Here is a 15,710-nt window from a genome sequence, read left to right as displayed (position 1 = left end):
GCATTTCACAGGGATTTGAACTAGTCATGGGATAGGATGTCTCCCCTGAGGACATGACACCAGATGTATCAGGAGGGGAAAGGGAGGTCAAGGAGGGGAAAGGGACACTAAGGTGCAGAAGCCACAGCAAGGATGAAGGCCTTCCGAGGGAAGGGAGCAGGGCAGGGACAAGGGAGGTACGGAAAGTCTATACAACTGGAGAAGTACAAGGTCTAAGATGAGGCCAGGGAGGCGGGCAAGGGCCAGGCCACCCAGTATGCGGTGAGCTGTGCTTACGGGTTTGTCACTAAGCCCAAGAGCAATAGGAAAATAAAAAGCAACAGGTCTGGGAAAAGCCCCATTGGAGGGCTTTAATCATTGGGGTGACACAGTCAAACAGTTAGGTCAAAAACATTATTCTAGTTTAACAGTAGAATAGTGAATAATAATCATCCATACTGCACTTTTCATACAAAATAAGAAAAAGTATGAATAATTGTCTCCTCTAGGGATGACAGTATTGGCACAAAGAGAAGGAAAGCAGCTTGCCCAGGTCACAGGGTACTAGAAGCCAAAGTGCAGGACTCTGTCTCATGTCCCCAGGTCTCTCTAAACAGCCATTTTTGAAAAAGTAGATTAAAAATACGCCAGTAGTCACATTAGGTGACCCTCTTCACTTAAGCATTTGACATGCCGACTTCTGAAGTTGTGTGGGTATAAATGACTCAGCCAGTGGCCAGAAATACAAGCCACATAATGACCACCCCTAGGAATGGTTAAACAGTCTACCCCCTCTCTGCACACACTAACCCTCTTTCTCCTCCCATTTCTCTGCATTAAGTCACTCCCAGCTTTTTAACTGCAATGTCTTTCCTGTGGCAAAGGTTAGTTCACTGCATTTTCAGCATAACCTTGTCAGCACAGATAAGAGAGACCCGAGTCCTGAAGAGGAAAAGAAAATGTTATGTGTTACTCCCTAAGACAAGTCTAAGTCATCCTCGACCATTGAGTCTATAATTCAGCCTTAAATTTGTTTAGGGAAAGTTCTTTATGCCAATTCTCCATCTCCTCACCTGTAAAATGGAAATAAGACCTCCACTCCCGATAGTGGAGAACAGGTAATTCCAACCAAACAACCTGCTGAGAACAATTAGTACAGCTGGAAAAATGTGAACAATATCTACTTGGACATAGCAGGATTAAAAAATATAGTGAGGGGCTTCCCTGGTGGCGCAGTGGTTGAGAATCTGCCTGCCAATGCAGGGGACACGGGTTCAAGCCCTGGTCTGGGAAGATCCCACATGCCGCGGAGCAACTGGGCCCGTGAGCCACAACTGCTGAGCCTGCGCGTCTGGAGCCTGTGCTCCGCAACAAGAGAGGCCGCGATAGTGAGAGGCCCGCGCACCGCGATGAAGAGTGGCCCCCGCTCGCCGCAACTAGAGAAAACCCTCGCACAGAAATGAAGACCCAACACAGCCATAAATTAATTAATTAATTAATTAATTAATTAATTTAAAAAATATATATATATAGTGAGGAACTGCCATCCAGGGAAGATAAAGGCCCAGGGAGATGAGCCCGTGCATGTGTAGAACTACTTTTCTCCTGGAGGCATCTGCTCATTCCAGAGGGGTTGGCCGAGAGACTGAGCAGTGATGCTGAGAGCCTCACCTGGCTAAGGGGTTGGGGATTGGTGTCCAGGGACAGAAACAGGAGGGGGGCATTGTGAAAGCCCCTTGTTCTGAATTGGAACCTCACAGGACTACATGATAAAAAGATACGGAACAGTTCCATAGGGAACTATTGCTCAGTTTCAAAATAGCTGAATCACTGAAACTGGGTTGAAGCACTCAGATTGTTAATGCCCTCAGACGCCCAGCAGAAGAAAATGTAAATCTCTGGGGGACGATAGAAACATATGAAGTAATTCATATGAACATAATTTTATAAGAATTTTATAATGAATGCCCTGTACACAACCAAAAATAACAAGGCACATGAGGAGACAAAACCACATGACTGAAACAATAAACAGTGCAGAAACAATAAACAGTGAACGTTAACAAGCACAAACTGTTAAATGCTTAATATGTTCAATGAGATAAAAGACAAGACTAAGAATTTCAGCAGAGAAATGGAAATTATTAAATTATTTCTTTTTAAAAGAACCAGTGGGAATTCTAGAACCAAAAATAACCAATATTAAGAATAACCAAAATTAAAAATTCTAGGGACAGGTTTAAGAGAAAATCAGTAAACTAAAATATAGAGGAGGAAAATAGGATGATAAATAAAGCGTAGAGCAACAAAAAGATGGAAAACACAGCAGAGCAGGTAATAGAAATAGAGTATAAATTGAGAATGTCTAGTATATGTGCTTACGAAATTCTAGAGGGAGAGAGGAATGGGGGGAAATGCAATATTTAAGAAATAATGGTTGAGAATTTCCATAAACGATGAAGAACAGCAAATCCCAAATTCAAAACACTCTAAGAAGTCCAGAAGGATAAACAAAAAAAAGAAATCCACCCCAGGCACATCATAATAAAATCACTGAAAATCAAAGACAAAAGTAATATCTTGAATGCAGCGAGAGACCAGAATGGCATATTACCTTTAAAAGACCTAAAATAAAGTGACAGCTGACTTCTCAATAGGAGACAATAGAAGGGTATCTTCAAAGGGCCGAGAGACACAGCACATATATACAAGGTCAGGAATAAAAAAGGAAATAGCACTATAAATCCTACAGACATTAAAAATAGGACTTCCCTGGTGGCGCAGTGGTTAAGAATCTGCCTGCCAATGCAGGGGACACGGGTTCGAACCCTGGTGTGGGAAGATCCCACATGCCACGGAGCAACTAAGCCCGTGCGCCACAACTACTGAGCCTGTGTTCTAGAGCCCACAAGCCACAACTACCGAAGCCTGTGTGTCACAACTACTGAAGCCTGCGCACCTACAGCCCATGCTCTGCAACAAGAGGAGCCACTGCAATGAGAAGCCCGCGCACCACAACGAAGAGTAGCCCCCGCTCGCGGCAATGCAACAAAGACCCAACACAGCCAAAAATAAATAAATTAATTTTTTTTAATGTTTAAATAAATAAAAATAAAAATATACTAAGAAGGTATTATGAACAGCTCTATGAAAATAATTATGAAAATTGATGGTCAAATCACCAGAGAAATAAAACTTACCAAAACTGGCATGATAAAACAGAAAAATATAGTTGAATCCATAATTTAAAACCTCCCCAAAAGAAAGCTCTTGGTCCAGATAGGTTCACTGGGAATTCTACCAAACACTCAGAGGAGAAGTAACACTTCTCTTATATAAATTATTTCCAAAAAGAGAAACGAAGCAATCTCCAACTCAGTTTTTTGAGGCCAGCCTAACCATGATCCAAAACCTCTTAAGAACATTACAAGGATGGAAAGTTTCAGACCAAACTTACTCAGGAACACAGACATAAAAATCTTAAACAAAGTGAAGTGAGGGTAAACCAAATACAACAATAAATAAAGAAGTTAATACATCCCAAATAAGTTAGGTTCCTTCTAGGAATGCTAGATTTGCTTAACATTCAGAAATCAGTCAGAGCCGTGTGATATCTCAATAGCTGCAGAAAAGGCATTTGATAACATTCTGATATATTCACCTTTAAAAAAACTCATAGAGACTAGAAATAAAAGATAACTCCTGCTTTTAATTTTTCAAAAAAAAAAAAGCATCTAAAAAAGCATAATATTACTGGTGAAAAATGAAGTACTTTCCTTCTGAGATCAGGAATGAGACGAATAACCACTCTCACCATTTCTATTCAACATTTTACTGGAGGGCCGAACAGCAATAAAACAAGAAAAATAGAAAAGGTTAAGAACTGGAAAGGAAGAGATAAAATTGTCATCATTCTCTGACCACATAATTGATTTACGTAGAGTCCAAAACAAACAAACAAACAAAACACTACAGAAAAACTATTAGAGCTAGTAAGTGAATTTAACAAGGTCCCAAGGTACAAGGAAATTTTTAAAAATACAATTGTTATTTCTCATAACAGCAATAAATAACTAGAGAATGAAAATTTTAATGATGCCTTTAACCTCTTTATGCTTGATCTTTGTGAATGTGTTATCCAATCCAAAAAAAAAAAAATTTGTGATTAAACGGTCTTTTGTTGTGGAACAAAAAAGATAATTTTTACAATAGCACCCAAAAGAATACCAAAAAGATCCTAGTCTGAGGGATAACAGCAGTCACTTGAGTTCAAAACTCTCCATACAACCTCCAAAAAAAAAGCCGGAGATTATCACGGAGTGAAATAAACCACACAGGCAGAGAAATATGCACCTAATTGCAACAAAGCTATTGCTGGAGTTCTACCGCGTGTTCAAGGCCTTGGAAGTAAAGAGTGGGAGAGGAGAGTCTTTAAGAAGATCTTCTAAAAATAAGAGACCAGGGCTTCCCTGATGGCGCAGTGGTTAAGACTCTGCCTGCCTAATGCAGGCCGCATGGGTTCGAGCCCTGGTCTGGGAAGATCCCACATGCCGCGGAGCAACTAGGCCCGTGAGCCACAATTACTGAGCCTGAGCGTCTGGAGCCTGTGCTCCGCAACAAGAGAGGCCGCGATAGTGAGAGGCCCGCGCACCGCGATGAAGAGTGGCCCCCGCTTGCTGCAACTAGAGAGAGACCTCGCACAGAAACGAAAACCCAGCACAGCCAAAAATAAATTAATAAATTAATTAATTATTTTTTTAAAAAAAAGAGACCAGTGAATTATGCAGCCACACAGGGGCCAGTACTCAGAGGCGCGCTATGCTTGGTTTTCGTCGCCATCTTGAAATTCTTAATTTTACCTTTGAACTGCTGTTTTAGAAGGGAAGTCTGGAACTCTGCGTCTCCTTTTCCTGTTGGCTTCCCGCTGGACTCTGCCGTAAGGGCTGAGAGAGGGAGACTGGGCGTCAGGAGGAAGAATTGGCATCCTCCTTCCTGCTTTGCGCGTTTATCTGGAAGCATCTCTCTGACTGCAGCCCTTCACCCTGGGTGCATTTGTTTCTAACCGCCAGCCTCTTTCAGCACACCTGGAACCAATCTCATCGCCCGCCCCGCCCCTGAGCTCTCAGTAGCGGCTAACAGCACCTACTCCTTCTCAGCTGTGGGCGTCCCGTCTGGGAGCTTGTAGGTTTTGATAACCCCAATTACTCCGCTTTGTTCCCCTAGCCTTCAAGGCAGTACCTGTTTTCTGAAGCTATTATCTCCCTGCTACCCTAAGGGTCCTTCTTGTCTTTCAGCCTCTGAAACCTACGTAACCATGTCTCCTTATTCAACTCTCTCTGTTGAAATACATAATTTGATTTCTGTTCTAACTCAGCAGAGACATACAACACACAAGAACAGTCTTATGACCTCAGGGTAGGGAAAGATTTCCTAAGCAGGACACAAAAAGTGCTAATCAGAAAGGAAAAGCTTGGTAAGTTAGATTACATTGAAGATATCAAAATATGGCTTTTAAAGGATTAAAAGGCAAGTAAAAGATATTTGCTATTCATTTAACCAAAAAAAAAAAAAAAGGCCTTCTATCCAGACATAAAGAACTCCTACAAATCAAGGCAGAAAACCCGATGAATAAAATACTTTAAATATATACAATTTTTATTTACCAATTACCTCAATAAAACTGAAAAAAAATGAGCAAAGACTTCAAAATGTACTTCACAAAAGATAATATCCAAATGTCCAATGAATACATGAAAAGGTACTCAACTTCATTTGTCACAAATGGAATACAAATTAAAATCAAGATATCACTACACACCATCATAAAAGCTGAAATTAAAAAGACTGACAATGCCAACTGCTGGTAGGGATGCATGCTGTAAAGACTCTTGTACACTGTGGTTGGGAATGTGAATTAGTACAACCAGTTTGGAAAACTGTTTAGCATTAGCTACCAAAACTGAACACATGCCTATCACCCAGCAATTTCACTGATATTTACATAGCAAACTGAAATGCATGTTCTTTGTCTCTGAAAGACACATGCAAGAATGTTCATAGCAGCATTTTTCATAACAGCACAAAATTGGAAAAACACAAATGTCCAAAAGCAGTAGAATGGAAAATAAATTGTGGTATATTCATATAATAAAATACTACACAGAAAAGAGTATCAACCACAACCAATGCAACAAGTATGAATCTTAAGAACTTAATGTTGAGTTTAAAAAAACAGTTAAAAAAGAACACATGCAGTATGATTTTGTGTTTTAAAAAACAGGCAGGACCAAACTATAGTGTTTAGGGATGCATGCTTAGATAGTAAAAGTATAAGGGAAAGCAGAAGTCATTATCATATATATCAGGATGGTGCTTACTTCTAGGAGATAAAGAGGGGGTGACAATAGCAGGGATGGAGAGGTCTTCTGGGTGCTGGCAATGTTCTATTCTTACCTCATTTATGTTTTTGCTTTTTGATAAAATATAGAACCATACTTTATTTTTTGTGCACATTATGCAGGTTGTATTTGACCAAAAAAAAAGGTTAAAATGTAGATAATAATGCACATTTCTTAGGATCATTGTAAAGATGAAGTGAACTAGGATGCATAGAGAAGGCGTTGTAAAGTGCCTGACATATAATAAGTATTTAATACAAGCTAGTTATTATCTGGTGTAGTACTATAGAGACACAAAAGTAACTATGAACCTGGGCTAGGAGCAAACAAAACCCTAACAAGAAGCTGTCAGAGAGCCTAAAATGGTTTCTAATATATACTAAAGACTAGGTAGAGGATGGAGGTAAGTTTTAAGTGTGTTTGCTACACAGAAATGCCAGGAGATGAGAATTCATTCCTACCACAGTGCTTGGCTTATGAGCATCTCTCAATAACTATTAGAAATATGGATGGATGGGTGGAGGGGTGGATGGATGGATGGATGGATGGACGGACGGATGGGTGGATAGGTAGATAAATTGAAACAAGAGTTAGTCTGATGCACTTCTCTGGTGGCGCAGTGGATAAGAATCTGCCTGCCAATGCAGGGAACACGGGTTCGATCCCTGGTCCTGGAAGATCCCCCATGCTGTGGAGCAACTAAACCCATGCGCCACAACTACTGAGCCTGCACTCTGGAGCCTGAGTGCCACAACTACTGAGCCCGTGTGCCGCAACTACTGAAGCCCGCATGCCTGGAGCCCGTGCTCCGCAACAGGAGAAGCCACCGCAATGAGAAGCCTGCACACCACAGCGAAGAGTAGCCCCCGCTCGCCACAACTAGAGAAAGCCCGCACGCAGCAACAAAGACCCAACGCAGCCAAAAAAATAAAAATTAAATTAAATCTAAAAAAAAAAAAGAGTTAGTCTGATGCAAATCTTGCAGCTCCAAGATCTTAACACACATCATATACAATAAAGTTTCAGGCTTTGTGATAACAGGGAAGTTGGTGACCATTTTCGCAGAACTTTTCATGGTCCTTCCTGGCTGTTGACTAGCCAGGGAAAGGGCAAATATCAACCTGGATCTATAATATCTACCACCAAGTGGGTAATTTATTTTACCTACAAATTAAGCATTCTGCCAGGGCTATCAATCTAGTCTGAAGGCAGAGTATAAGAGTAGTTTTTCTACCCACACAGTCTCCCACAGCAAGCAGAGGCTAAACTAATGCTCATCCAATGGACAGGGATTCACTAGGCTAAAAACATGTTTTCCTAAGACACCCTAAAATGACAACCAGACATCCGGAATGGAGACCACTGAAGCCACAATTTCCAGACCAGTATTGTATGTAATTGTAGTCCTCAAAGTTTTGTTCATCACAGGGAAAAGAAACATCATTATATTCACCAGTCACTATGCTCCTGTCTGGTCCTTAGAACTGCAGGCCAAGAAGGCTGTCAACTATTGAGGCATATGCTACAGTCACATGGCAGAGGCCGTGTACATTGAATGATTCCGTATTCCTATTATAAGGCATAATATGCTCGCTCACAAACTCTGAACATCTCCACCTACACCTCCACCCCTCTTCCCCAATCCCAATCAGTCCTCTCGCAACAATTACAACTGGATCTATTTCCTTCCCAACTTTTTTCCTTACGTACACACACACATTTGTTTTTATTTTAAAAAATGATATCAAACTATATATGTATAATACAATAACCAATATATTTGGTCTCTGTCCCAGGTTCCTGGCACAGAGCTCCTAAAACCCTTGGAAATTCCCGAGTAATCGGAATATCTTTTTTTTTAATTCATAAAGAGCCCCTTTTGATCACACCTGAGTTTATGCTAATGAGGTGATCTAGGTGGGGCTCCACATAACCTCAGGGTGGGGTTGGTCACAAGAAAGACAAAGTGATACAGGGTTGGAACTTCCAGCTCCACCCACTGACCTAGGGGAAGTGGGCAGGGGGACTGGAGAGTAAGCTCTATAAAACTCTTGAGCAACGAGATATGATGAGCTCCCAGGTTGGTGACCACGTGGAGGCTCTGGGAGCTTGCGCACCCAGAGAGGACACAGATGCTCTGCGCCCCTTCCCACATGTTCACCCTTATGCATCTCTTCCATCTGTCTGTCCTGAGGTGTACCCTGTATAATAAACCTGGAACTGTAAGTAAAATGCCTTCCTGAGCTCTCTGAGCCATTCTAGCAAACCACTGAACCTGAAGAGAGAGTCCTTGGAACCCCCGACTTGTAGCCAATCAGCCAAGGACAAGCGCCAACCGGGGTCTGGCATCTCGAATGGGGACAGCTTGTGGAACTGAGCCCTTTGACTTATGGCATCTGACAGTAACCCCAGGCAGTTAGAGTCAGAATTGAACTGAACCACTGATACGCAGCTGGTGTTGGAGAATTGATTGGTGTCAGGAAACACCCACTGGACAACTTGCTTTCTTTGCTCAGTGCTTCCCATAAACAATTTTCATGGGAAGGACTCTGCACTGTACTTCACTCTTTTCACGGGTTGCATAAGAAAGCAGATGCCCTAACCAGAACCCCTCTGATCCTTTTTCCATCCCAGCATGTGCCCACCCCCTGACTTATGTGTGCTTTCCTGTAGCGACTGCACCTGTAACTCTCTCCCGAGGCCCGCCCGGGCTTCTGGAGCCATCTGCCTGGAAGCATTGAGAATTAGGAGGGCCTGCAGGATTAAGGAGGCCCAGGTCCTCGCCTCCAGGTGGTACAATTTATACTCCAGAGCTCCCCCCAGAAGATTGGCTGAATGCTGGGTCTTCATCTGAAATCACACCCTGACTTGGTGTCTTTCCCTCCCCCACTCCTGTCCCGACCTTCCTTTATGGGGTTGTCCTGGAACATGTCCCTAATAAATGACATGCAGATGAGTCCTCATCGCAGGGTGTGTCTGGGGAAGATGACTCATCACACACAATACTCCATGGTATAGGATGTGCATTAATCCATGTAACCAGTATCCTGTGAGTGGATTTCTGTGTTATTTCTGACTTTTCCTATCCCAGACCACACTGCATACATAATTGCACGCTAGTCCTACAGCAGTCCTTAATCCCTCCCCCCGCCCCCCTTCTCTTAGGAGTTGGTCCAGTCAGTTGTCTGGCCTCCTGCCATCAGAGTTTAAAAACAAGAATGTATCTACAAAACAGAAACAGACTCACAGACATAGAGAACAGACTTGTGGTTGCCAAGGCGGAGGGGGAATCAGGGAGGGAAGGGTTGGGAGTTTGGGATGAGCAGATGCAAACTATTATATATAGGATGGATAAACAACAAGGCCCTACTGTCTAGCACGGGGAACTCTAGTCAATGTCCTGGGATAAACCATCATGGGAAAGAATATAAAAAGAGAATGTATACTTATGTATAATTGAATCACTTTGCTGTACAGCAAAAATTAACACAACATTATGAATCAACTATACGTCAATTTTAAAAATAAATAAATAAAAAGAAGGACCCCACCAAAGGAAAATAAAAAAAAGAATGTAAACACGGCCACAAGGAACCCACTACCATTATTAGCCACTGAGAAGAAAAATGACTCAGCAAGCTTGTTTATTTTTCCTGGAGTTAAGTTAGGATCAAAGGGCTCAGCCCACACAACTTCCCGAACTGCTCTCAGATTCCTAAGAAATCAATGGTTATTATCACACACCCGCCCCAGAGGCTGGGTCCCCTATTTTCAGATCAATGACTCAGAAAGGGTCCTTTGTCTGAGAAATTACGAGGTCTTACATCCCAGAGTCTAACCTCTTCCTAACTCCTTAGATGGTCCCAAATGAAAAAGATGAAATCTTGATGATGGAGAGACTTCATTTATCGATACTACTGTGAAATTTTCTGGGAATTTCCGCAAGGAAAAGGCTTGCATATTTCTTTTGAAATGAGTGGCGAGGACATGTGGAAATCTGTTTGAAACCTTTTTGTTTGGGAAACCTCTAAAAATAAGCTAAACTATCTTACTCACTGGGGAATCACCAGAGTGGAAACTTCCTCCACACTGTTCTCTTGACACAGAATCTAAGGCAGGAATCATTGGATTCCTTCTTTTTTCCCTCCTCGCAGGTGTGAATTTGATCTATCAGTGTCTGAAAGGCCCCTCTCATCTCTGGCTGTGGGTTTCCACTCACAGAATAGTTCCAAACGGTGTTTCGGGCTGACAAATCTCGAGCACATTAAATATACCTGCCAGTAGCCCCACCTCATTCTTAAAGCTTTCCGGGACAATTAATGAAGTCAGTCCACTTAAAACACACAACCACCATGTGAATAAAAGGGTAGTGGCTGCAAGCCAGTGGGTTGTGTGATAGAATGTGAGAAGTCATTAAAGACACAATCTCATTATCACAACCCTAGGACCAGCGGGGTCCAGACACAGCGGCCTCCTCTGTGTGTTATCAATCATATCCCAGCAAGTGCTACCTTTTTTTTTTTTTCATCAGGGATGACAAACTTAAAACAGTTTGACTCACCTGGACCTGCTCGCTGTCTGCTGCTGACACACTCCCTTCCCACTCTGAAAAGAAAAGAAAAAAAAAAAAATCTTCAATCAGTCCCTGGGAATTCACATCCTCTGGTTGGAGGAATACATACTGGGCCAAACCACCCACAAAGAGGAGAATGAAATCTTTTACAGGGAATCATCTCTGTCCTGGTGCTAAGGACAAAAGACAAAGTAAGTTCTGAGGGCACGAATGTTAAAGTCTTAGAGGTAGGAGGGAATCAGACTATGAAATGGGCTGTGGGGTGGAATTGGTTTCAGAGTTTAGGTGGTTTACCCCAAACAGGCTTATTAGTGGCAAGTCGGAGGCTTCAGCCAGCTTCTCTGAATTCATGGCCTGGGGCTCTTTCCACCAAAATGCATTGCTAATGTTGTTAGAAACAAAGAACACAGGAGAGAACGGAAGATGCAGGTCAGGGCTCCCATCACCTGTCAGTTACTTTTTAAATAATAATAATTGTCGTTATTATTATTATTATAGACTTGTCACTTTTTTCCCACCTCGTAGAGGTAAAGGCCCCGAAGGAGAAGCAGCTGTGCCACTTCGCCCGCGGCTTCAGCATCACGCCCGCCCAGGCCGCCCCTCTCGGCCTAAAACTCAGAGCATCTCCGGCCAGAGGATGCTCAGGACCCAGAGCCTTCACCTCCTGAAATCCACACATCCCAGCTGCTCCCGGCAAAGCCAGTCCATCGGACACCATTGTTTGCTTGACCTGGCGGAGATCTGCGTACTCAACAAAACTAAACCAAAAAAGTACTCTGTCTCTCAAGTTGACACAGTCAGATAAGGGAGACACCTGTTGAAATGATCTTATCCAGAAAAAATATACCTTGCGTTTTTTATTAAAATTTATTGATATTTTTAAGAGGTTGATTAAATTTTATTTCATTTGCGTGGGGGTCAGAAAGAAACAGAAATAGATGTGACCCTTCAACATAACGCTGTAAGTGGGGCCCAAACAGTATAAAATGACAGGTTAATGGAAAACAATCACTTTCAATAGGTCTGTACTGATACCAAAAGTACAGAAGACACTAAAACTTATATTTTACGCAGTTGACACTGATCTGAGAAAGCACAAGATGACCCCAGAACAAGGAAACCTTCTCTGGGAGGCTCACTTTTGTCTTGGGTTATCTTGAGGAGATGCTTTCAAGAGAGCCAGAGCAGTGAAGGAGGAGTCAAAGGACCCGTCCGGGCTCCAGGACGCTGGGTGCAGGTGCCATCCCTGCATCTGGATGCCTAGGCCACCTCTCCGCATATCCACCGACCACTCTGCTGGCCACGGGGCTTAGACGGGGCAACCCGGGTCCCTCCCAGCAATTCCATTCTTGAACCCCTAAATAGGAAGGAGCACATTGTGGATTGGTTGGCTTGAGTGGATAATCAGAAGAGGATAAAGAGGAAAAACAAACCACCTGAAAGTACGTGAATTAAAAGACACTCTATTCCTTGTCCCAAGTGAAGCTGTCACATTTTAGTAACGGCTTCCCAGAGACTGTACGCTTTCTCTCGCCTTGACGGCGCACCAACTGCCCTCCTGATCCCCTGGACCCCAAAGCCAGGCTGTGGCAGCCTTTTCTGTCTCTTCTCTACGCCAGTGACCAAGGTAGAAGGATGTTGGAACCAAGGATGGGAGAGATTTTTCTGAGCTAACAACTCATGTCACAGAACACACCTCACTGCTGGCTACTGGGTGATGACACACCGTCACCCTTGCCTGGACCAGATCCATCCGCCTTAGGGGACCACACCCTGCCACCCACAGCCATCCACCTCCACGCAACTTGTGGGCGACCTCATTGGATAGCCAGTTCACCTCAAGGCAATTGCCCAATTAGTTAAATTTTATGCTACCACTTTAGATTTCTGGAAGAGAGGGAAACTTTTTTTTACCCTGCAATAAGCAGGCAAGCTTTAAGAGAAGGCACATAGGAAGAAAACGAAAAGTCAAGTCTTTTAAAGATTTTACTAGTTTTAATTACATATGTAATAGAAGTAATTGTTCTCTCTGTAAAAAATTCAAATATAGAAGTTTATAGAGTAAAACGTAAAGGTCCCACTGTATCATCCCCATCCACTTCACCTTCACCTCCAAAACTAACTTAACCGCTATTAGGCAGTTTGATATGTATCCTTCTAGTCTTTTTTTCTATGCATTAGCATATAATATATATAATTTATACATTTTATATATAATTAATATATAATTATATTATTCAGTAATATTTATATGATTTATTTTGTATTTTATATAACTTATATTATTAAATTATAATTATATTATTATATTAATTAAATATAAATTTTATATATAAGTAATATATTATATAATTAATATATATTATATTATATATATAATTATATTATTATATTTAATGTTAAATATATATTATTATATATAAATATATTTATAAGTTTACTATATATAAATAAATTTATATTAAAATTTATATATAAATTTTATATATTATATATAATTACGTATTAATTATATACAATATATAATTATATAATTATAATTATTATAATTATATATAACATATATTACATATAGGATTCTTGGTTCAAGATGGCAGAGTAGAAGGACGTGCGCTCACTCCCTCTTGTGAGAGCACTGGAATCACAACTAACTGCTGAACAATCATCTACAGGAAGACACTGGAACTCACCAAAAAAGATACCCCACATCCAAAGACAAAGGAGAAGCCACAGTGAGATGGTAGGAGGGGTGCAATCACAATAAAATCAAATCCCATAACTGCTGGGTTGGTGACTCACAAACTGGAGGACACTTAAACCACAGAAGTCCACCCACTGGAGTGAAGGTTCTGAGCCCCACGTCAGGCTTCCCTACCTGGGGGTCCGGCAACGGGAGGAGGAATTCCTAGAGAATCAGACTTTAAGGCTACAGGGATTTGACTGCAGGACTTTGACAGGACTGGGGGAAATAGAGACTCCACTCTTGGAGGGCACACACAAAGTAGTGTGTGCATCGGGACCCAGGGGAAAGAGCAGTGACCCCATAGGAGACTGAACCAGACCTACCTGCTAGTGTTGGAGGGTCTCCTGAAGAGGCAGGGGGTGGCTGTGTCTCACTGTGAGGACAAGGACACTGGCAGCAGAAGTTCTGGGAAGTACTCCTTGGCATGAGCCCTCCCAGGGTCCACCATTAGCCCCGGCAAAGAGCCCACGTAGGCTCCAGTGTTGGATTGCCTCAGGCCAAACAACCTGAGGTGGGTTGTTGGGTGGGGGGAACCCAGCCCCACCCAACAACAGTCAAGTGGATTAAAGTTTTACTGAGCTCTGCCCACCAGAGCAACACCCAGCTCTACCCACCACCAGTCCCTCCCATCAGGAAACTTATACAAGCCTCTTAGGTAGCCTCATCCACTAAAGGGCAGACAGCAGAAGCAAGAAGAACTAGAATCCTGCAGCCTGTGGAAAAAAACCACATTCACAGAAAGATAGACAAGATGAAAAGGCAGAGGGCTATGTACAAGATGAAGGAACAAGATAAAATCCCAGAAAAACAACTAAATGAAGTGGAGATAGGAAACCTTCCAGGAAAAGAATTCAGAACAATGATAGTGAAGATGATCCAGGACCCTGCAAAAAAAATGGAGGCAAAGACCAAGAAGATGCAAGAAATGTTTAACAAAGACCTAGAAGAATTAAAGAACAAACACCTAGAAGAATTAAAGAACAAACAAACAGAGATGAACAATACAATAACTAAAATGAAAAATACACTAGAAGGAATCAATAGCAGAATAACTGAGGCAGAAGAACAGATAAGTGACCTGGAAGACAGAATGGTGGAATTCTCTGCTGCAGAACAGAATAAAGAAAAAAGAATAAAAAGAAATGAAGACAGCCTAAGAGACCTCTGGGACAACATTAAATGCAACAACATTCACATGATAGGGGTCCCAGAAGGAGAAGAGAGAGAGACAGGACCCAAGAAAATATTTGAAGAGATTATAGTTGAAAATTTCCCTAACATGGGAAAGGAAAGAGCCACCCAAGTCCAGGAAGCGCAGAGAGTCCCATACAGGATAAACCCAAGGAGAAACACGCTGAGACACATAGTAATCAAGTTGGCAAAAATTAAAGACAAAGAAAAATTATTGAAAGCAGCAAGGGAAAAACGACAAATAACATACAAGGGAACTCCCATAAGGTTAACAGCTGATTTCTCAGCAGAAACTCTACAAGCCAGAAGAGAGTGGCATGATATACTTAAAGTGATGAAAGGGAAGAACCTACAACCAAGACTACTCTACCCAGCAAGGATCTCATTCAGATTCGATGGAGAAATCAAAAGCTTTACAGACAAGCAAAAGCTAAGAGAATTCAGCACCACCAAACCAGCTCTACAACAAGTGCTAAAGGAACTTCTCTAAGTGGGAAACACAAGAGAAGAAAAGGACCTACAAAAACAAACCTGTAACGATTAAGAGAATGGTAATAGGAACATACATATCAATAATTACCTTAAACGTGAAAGGATTAAATGCTCCAAACAAAAGACACAGGCTTGCTGAATGGATACAAAAACAAGACCCATATATCTGCTGTCTACAAGAGACCCACTTCAGACCTAGGGACACATACAGACTGAAAGTGAGGGGATGGAAAAAGATATTCCATGTAAATGGAAATCAAAAGAAACCTGCAGTAACAATACTCATATCACATAAAATAGACTTTAAAATAAAGAATGTTACAAGAGACAAGGA

The 15,710-nt window shown here is 41.8% G+C and overlaps 1 protein-coding gene and 1 long non-coding RNA gene across 2 annotated transcripts in view; one reads left to right on the top strand and one right to left on the bottom strand.

The window, feature by feature from the left end:
* Nucleotides 1–14,152, bottom strand: part of LOC309626470 (uncharacterized protein) — a gene marked incomplete at its 5' end in the record, with an annotated part of 239,324 nt that extends 225,172 nt beyond the window's left edge. Inside the window, one exon of the transcript XR_014243211.1 lies at nucleotides 4,839–14,152. The remainder of the gene's footprint in view (nucleotides 1–4,838) is intronic.
* LOC309626481 overlaps nucleotides 1–15,710 on the top strand; it is a 188,975-nt gene that overhangs the window by 9,372 nt on the left and 163,893 nt on the right. The gene's annotated exons all lie outside the window — the stretch shown is intronic.

The sequence above is a fragment of the Balaenoptera borealis genome (assembly GCF_965194805.1).
Source record: "Balaenoptera borealis genome assembly, chromosome: 3".
Classification (NCBI taxonomy): domain Eukaryota; kingdom Metazoa; phylum Chordata; class Mammalia; order Artiodactyla; family Balaenopteridae; genus Balaenoptera; species Balaenoptera borealis.
Note: the sequence above shows the minus strand (reverse complement) of the source record. Positions and strands in the feature narration are given on the sequence as shown.